General features: G+C 31.9%; 1 long non-coding RNA gene across 1 annotated transcript; it reads right to left on the reverse strand.

The window, feature by feature from the left end:
* Positions 1-1,234: 1,234 nt before the first annotated feature.
* LOC143047677 (uncharacterized) lies at positions 1,235-4,236 on the reverse strand. The gene is made up of 2 exons (XR_012969628.1): positions 3,739-4,236; positions 1,235-3,298 (listed from the first exon to the last, which is right to left on the reverse strand). It is a non-coding gene; the product is annotated as an uncharacterized LOC143047677 (long non-coding RNA).
* Between the last annotated feature and the right edge of the window lie 3,652 nt (positions 4,237-7,888).

Consider the following 7,888-nt stretch of genomic DNA (forward strand, 5'->3'; position numbering starts at 1 on the left):
AGGTTGAACAAGAATGTGTCTACAGTACATGGATGCCCCATCCGTACTATCCTTTTCTATATTCAATGGACAGTGAAAATGGGGGAAATCTCTAATTTGCCATTAACAAATCAGAACCAGATGCTCCGCAGGGCGCAGCTTTATACGACCGCAGAGGTTGAACCCTGAACGGTTGAGGCAAGTATGGACACAACATTCAAGCTGGATTCAGATCTAAATTTGGATTGTGATTAAATAGTTGACACAGCATAGGTTTCTGACACAGAATGAATGTGGTCTAATGAACTTAAAATATTTTTTTTCCTTTGAGCAATTCACTATGCTGTTGAAAAAATGTTTGAAGAAATTTTCTTTTTATTTATGAAATCTGAAATAAGAAAAATTTAAACCCCCCCTTTTTTTCACATCCCCCTTTCCCTTTTTCTAAAAGTTATCTCAATTCAAATTTCTAATGGAGTTTGCAACAATAACTACTCATTTAAATACATCATAAAATATTAAAATGTAAAATAAAGTGCTTGTTATCACTGAATGGTAAAGATTGTTTTAATTTATCAGTTGGTAGTAAAAGTGAATATACATTGTATATTGTATAAAACAATGATTTAAGTTGATTCAACTACTATTCTGGTCAAAGAAAGATAACTCCAATTGAAAATTTCTTGCTATTGCACAATATTGTGCAATTAGATATTTCATGCTATTGCACAATACTGTGCAATTGAAAATATTTGCTATTGCACAATACTGTGCAATTGAAGATTTCTTGCTATTGCACAATAGTGGCAATTGAAAATTTCTTGCTATTGCACAATACTGTGCAATTAAAGATTTCTTGCTATTGCTGAATACTGTGCAATTGTAAATTTCTTGCTATTGCACAATACTTTATATAATAATTTTGGATCCTGATTTGAACCAACTTAAAACTGGGCCCATAATCAATCAAAGCGCGAAAGCGCTGTAAAGGCAGTTAATTACAGGTTGAGTGTATTTCTAGTCCAGTTATATCATTATCTTCCATAGAACAGAGGTGGTTTGTAGTATTTAAGATTTAGAGTTCTCTTGTACCTAGTTCACCTATATCTATAGTCTACTGTTTACAGTATATTTTCTGTACCTCGCCATGAAATGCATTTTTAAGACATAAGAACTTTTCCTTTTTAATGTAAATAAAACTATTTTTAATTATTGATTATATACACATATTCAATTACTCCTATCCTATGAAAAATAATTCACAAAGATTGACTAGTCTCCGTTCTGTGTGTATTGCTAGAACATCAAGTAACATAATGGTTAATGTACATAGTAACATGTCAACTCTTTTGAAGACAGAACTTTTTTAAAATTCTCCCTCCAAGCAAAATTATTTTTCAGTATAAACATGATAAAGTTATCTACCTGTATTAATGACCTAGAGACTCTCAAGAGCCTGTGTCGCTCACCTTGGACGGTCTATGTGCATATTAAACAACGGACACATATAAAATGACAAAATTGTGTTTTTGATGATGGGGATGTGTTTGTAGATCTTTCTTTACTGAACATTCTTGGTGCTACAATTATCTCTATCTATAATAAACATGGCCCAGTATTTACAGTTGAAAATATTTTTTAAAAATTAACAAAAAATACAAAAATTTATGAAAATTGTTAAAAATTGACTATAAAGGGCAATAACTCTTTAAGGGGTCAACTTAAAATTTTGGTCATATTGACTTATTTGTAGATCTTACTTTGCAGAACATTATTGCTGTTTACAGTTTATCTCTATCTATTATAATATTTAAGATAATAACCAAACTCTGCAAAATTTCCTTCAAATTACTAATTTGGGGGCAGCAATCCATCAACGGGTTGTCAGATTTGTCTGAAAATTCCTGGGCAGATAGATCTTCACTGAAGAGACAATTTCTCCCAATGTCAGATTTGCTCTAAATGCTTTGGTTTCAGAGTTATAAGCCAAAATCTACATTTTACCTGTATGTTCTATTTTTGGCCATAGTAGCCATCTCAGTTGGTTGACCGGGTCTAACCACACATTTTTTAAATTAGATACCGCAATGATGATTTTGGCTAAGTTTGGTTAAATTTGGCACAGTAGTTTCAGAGAAGATTTTTTGTAAAAGTTTATGGACGACAAAACCAGTGATGAGTCAGGTCAGGTGAGCTAAAAAGGAGTTTTTAATCAAGGTAACAATGACATCTGCTGGCCATAAAAGCTGTCTCAGTAGCATTTTAACCACTTCCCATATTTGCTTTTAAGACAATAGAAGAAAATTATTCAATGCAAAAACAAAACTTACTTGTAAATATGAAATTCTCTTTACAGTATGAGTTTTTCTCATTGTTGGAGATTGTACAGTAGTACAGTCCTGTAACTGCTTATACCCATTTCTTATCCCCTTTAGTTTGATAAACTCACAGAATATCATATATTTACATTGTGCCACATCTCCTTATTTTTATATGCATTACAATAACATGAACAATTGTAATTCAAATCTATATATCAAAGCAAAATGAATTTCACTACTTTCATTCATGCATCCTTTGGAAAAATATAAGTTCTAAAATGACACAATATATGTTTATTTATATAAAAATAATATTTAGTTTTCGACTCTTAACAGGCATGACAGGTATAAACAAGAATGTGTCCCCAGTACACGAATGCCCCACTCGCACTATCATTTTCCATGTTCAGTGGACCGTGACATTGGGATAAAAACTCTAATTTGGCATTAAAATTAAAAAGATCATATCATAGGTAACATGTGTACCAAGTTTGAAGTAGATTGGACTTCAACTTCATCAAAAACTACCTTGACCAAAAACTTTAACCTGAAGAGGGACAGACGGACGGACGAACGGACGAACAGACGAACGGACGCACAGACCAGAAAACATAATGCCCCCTACTATCGTAGGTGGGGCATAAAAATGCACAGCTGTGTCATGATTTGTGAAATCTGTGCTGAAAACATAGGCATTTATGGTGTTTGAGTAATTCCATCTGTGAAGCTCAACATTAGCTCGTCAGTTGGTGGTGGACAGTTATAAATCTTTCCTGCAGGATGAATGTACATCTGTTCAGGAAAACCAATTTCACAAATCAAAACTTTCCTCTAGATTTCTCCTACAATATTCATCCAGTTTAGTTCTTTTGGTTTAACGGGACACCGTCCTGAGTTTTAATTTTGTAAACCATTCAGTCTCTTGCTTACAAATGGTGCATGAAAATAGGATGGGAATGCATGGCAGTAGACAAGTCTCTATAAAGTGGGTATGTGCCCTGAAAAAAGTTTTATAACATTAGCTTTTTTGAAACTTGTGAAAGACTTGTGCAACACACATACCTAAATAACTATAACATAGGTGGAGAGCATCATTCATGTCAATGTTTTGTTCCTGTTTACATTGTCATTGATATTTTTCAAGAAAGCCCGAGGCATAGCTCATGAATTCTTGTCATTACAACCGAAATTTACATAATTACTGCTAAAATAATTATCAGTATAATATATCTCTTGTAGAAAAACCATACAATTGTAGTATTAACCAAAAAATGTCAAACAGATGATATTGAATCGTAATCCCAAAAGTTATGACGTCTTGAATTCACCCCCCTTTTTATTCTAAAACGATAATTGCGGTTGCAAACAGACTTTGGTTTACTTGCATGGCGATTATATAAATAACAGTAAATATTTCTTAAAGAAAATAAAGTTTTACCATGAATAGTTTCCTGAACGTAGTCGTTTTCAGTAAAATGTGCCTTGCAAACAACAGCTGATTGATATGGGTTCTACGATTGCATCGCACATGACAATCTACGTTTGAGCCATGGCGTTGATCCAACTTTTCCTTCTTATTAAGTCATTTAGAAATGCAAGTCCTCCTCTTAAATGACACTCAGGTACACACCAACAAGGACTAGGCATCGTTAATTGTGTGATTGTTTTGCAGTGCAAAAACGGAAGTTAAGGACGGAACTGACTGGTCTCACTAATAAGAGACAAGAAGAATTTTAGAGACAAACAGCGACAAGAAGTTTAATTTAGTGACGAAGTGACAATAACTAACAAGGGACAAGCGAATCGTAATTCTCTCACGAGGCTATTCTCATTTGATGTGATAGGGTGAAGCTACACCTATCAAATATGTCCCTATGAAAAAGAAGAATTTCACTGTTAGAAAGGAAATGATATTGCATGGTTTTGATTCAATAAATTCTTTATAAGGAAATTGAAATTTTTTTGTTTTGATGGCCAATTTTTAACGTGTTGCATAAAATATAATTTTTTTTTTTTATATCTAATAAAAACTAATCCCTTTCTTCTTAATAAAAACATATTTTTATCTATCAATGTACAGTAATATAAAAAATATTTTATAACCGCCCCTATAATAAAAAATAATGCATGTTTTTTTTTAATATCTATGGGGAATAAGTTGTTGCAATGACATTTTTTTTATTTATGTATAGTCGCTATATAGTCTTCTTGACGCTTCTTCTCGCTAAATTAATTATATTGTCGCTTCTTATCGCTACTTTAATTTTATTGTCGCTTCTTATCACTTTTTGACGCTTCTTGTCTTTAAATAGTGGAACCCTATTCAGGAACGATAATTTCATATTTTACATAACTGAGACCGAAATAACTATAACATCATACGGCTTCACGTACAGAAATACTTTAAATTGTATATTATGCAATATAATTCACGGTCAGTCGACTTTTAATTATAATATCATGTTATATCAACGAGTGAAATGATTTTAAAATATCTTTAGATCGCAAATAGTACTCGAAATTGAACGGACCTCTTTCCACACGGAATTCGAATAATGATAGTTTGTAATCAGATTGACTGCTTATAATGCAAAAGACACATTAATAAACAGATTTTTAAAACGAACAATACACACTGATCGTTTCTTTATTTCCCAATGTAAATGAAAGGAACAAAAACCAATACATACCACAAAAAGTAGAGGAGAAATTTAAACATTTCCGGATCTATTTCTTGCAAAATGACCCCCAGCAAAGATTTGCGTAAGGAAAGATGAACCTCATGACTTGAAAGTCAGGCCTTAAAGCACTGCCTTTAAAAATCTAAGTACATTTTTAGATTCAGCATATCAAAAAAGCCCAAGAATTCAATTTTTGTTCAAATCAAACTTAGTTTAATATTGGACCCTTTGGACTTTAATGTAGACCAATTTGAAAACGGGACCAAAAATTAAGAATCTACATACACAGTTAGATTTGGCATATCAAAGAACCCCAATTATTCAATTTTTGATGAAATCAAACAAAGTTTAATTTTGGACCCCGATTTGGACCAACTTGTAAACTGGGCCAATAATAAAAAATCTAAGTACATTTTTAGATTCAGCATATCAAAGAACCCCAAGGATTCAATTTTTGTTAAAATCAAACTAAGTTTAATTTTGGACCCTTTGGACCTTAATGTAGACCAATTTGAAAACAGAACCAAAAATTAAGAATCTAGATACACAGTTAGATTCGACATATCAAAGAACCCCAATTATTCAATTTTTGACAAAGTTCAATTTTGGACCCTTTGGACCCCTTATTCCTAAACTGTTGGGACCAAAACTCCCAAAATCAAAGCCAACCTTCTTTTTATGGTTATAAACCTTGTGTTTAAATTTCATAGATTTCTATTTACTTATACTAAAGTTATGGTGAGAAAACCAAGAATAATGCTTATTTGGGCCCCTTTTTGGCCCCTAATTCCTAAACTGTTGGGACCTCAACTCCCAAAATCAATCTCAACCTTCCTTTTGTGGTCATAACCTTGTGTTTAAATTTCATTGATTTCTATTTACTTATACTAAAGTTATTGTGCGAAAACCAAGAATAATGCTTATTTGGGCCTTTTTTTGGCCCCTAATTCCTAAACTGTTGGAACCAAAACTCCCAAAATCAATCCCAACCTTCCTTTTGTGGTCATAAACCTTGTGTCAAAATTTCATAGATTTCTATTTACTTAAACTAAAGTTATAGTGCGAAAACCAAGAAAATGCTTATTTGGACCCTTTTTGGCCCCTAATTCCTAAAATGTTGGGACCAAAACTCCCAAAATCAATCCCAACCTTCCTTTTGTGGTCATAAACCTTGTGTTAAAATTTCATAGATTTCTATTCACTTTTACTAAAGTTAGAGTGCGAAAACTAAAAGTATTCGGACGACGACGACAACAACGACGACGACGACGCCAACGTCATACCAATATACGACCAAAAAATTTTCAATTTTTGCAGTCGTATAAAAATCATCCGAAAGATCAAAACTACGAATTTTTGAAAAAAATAAGGTTTTTCTACCTCAGGAATAGATTAGCTTTGCAAACTTTTAGAAATTTTTGGTCCTCAATGCTCTTCAACTTTGTACTCTATTTGGCCTTTAAATCATTTTTTGATTCGAGCGTCACTGATGAGTCTTTTGTAGGCGTAAATATAAAATTTTAATCATGATATCTATGATGAGTTTATTATCATAAGGAACATGTATACTAAGTTTCAAGATGATTGGACTTCAACTTCAACCAAAAACTTCAACCTGAAGCAGGACAGACAAACGGAGGAATGAACGAACGAACAGACTAATGAACAAACGAACAGACCAGAAAACATAATGCTCATAAATTGGGCATAAAAATACAGGCAAAGTTTAGATGTTTATGAAGTGTCCTATATTTTGACTGTAGTGGAACCTTAACAAATACAAGCTTTATTCTATTAGTTTATGCCATTACTGCTGCTACCAAGCATACCTGCGACTCACATTCTGTAAAATGCATGGTAGATTAGACAAAATAATTATATTTACATTTTCATAAGCAACAGTACTAAAAGGTGTTCTAACAGTGTTACGTGTTTTTATTAGATAGTTACAAAAGGGGTCATATACTTCTTCTTGTTATTCCATAAGAAGGGTAAGGTAATCATGGTGTGTAGATTAAGTCGAGATCTGAATTACTTGTCATAAATTCAATAGTTTTCTTCCAATGTTAAAGAAAAACAAGTTTGTTTTTAAATTTTACAGGGTATGGTTACATTAGAGAACCTTTTACTATAATAAATGCTGAAATTTCTAACTCTGGGTTACATTATTTCAAAATCTGGTAATATGAGCGCATGTCCATGGACTATATACCAGAAAATTTATAGATTATATAAACAATTTTCATACAACTTTTAAAATAAGAAGTGTGTGTAAACTGTTGCTCTTTAATTCCCGATTTTCATTTAGCATTTTTATGTCTTGACAACTTATAAATGTGGGAACATAAAAATTGTATTTATCAAAATGTTTATAGTTGATTGAGAGAAATCATTTCCTAGCTAGTTAAGGTAGTATGGGAGTCGTAAATAAAAATGATAGAATTTGCTCATGCTTTGCCAAAATAAAGAATCTATTGATACATGTTCAAAAATATAATAAAAATGATAGGTCACCGCACATTTTTTCAAGCTACAGATTGTGACAAAATTACATATTTTGTAAGGATTATACAGGAAAAAACACTATTTTGTGATTAACTACTAAACAAAATGATAGAATTGTAAAATAAATTAGGAAAAGATAGCTTTCAGACAATGCTTTGAGAATATCAAAAGAAAAGATAGGATCACCGTACATTTTTTCCTGTTGAAATAAAAAATAGGAAAATTCCATGTAGAATCCTTCAGAAAATAAACTGTTTTAGAGATACCTCCCCTTGAAATGCCGATTTAAAAACCTTTCAAAACAACCACAAATAATCTACACTTGTGAAAATATTAATATTTATAAGTTATATTCTTATAAATTGGTTCTTTTAAATGAAAATTCACATTAAATATCTGCAT

The sequence above is a fragment of the Mytilus galloprovincialis genome, chromosome 1 (genome assembly GCF_965363235.1).
Source record: "Mytilus galloprovincialis chromosome 1, xbMytGall1.hap1.1, whole genome shotgun sequence".
Lineage (NCBI taxonomy): Eukaryota > Metazoa > Mollusca > Bivalvia > Mytilida > Mytilidae > Mytilus > Mytilus galloprovincialis.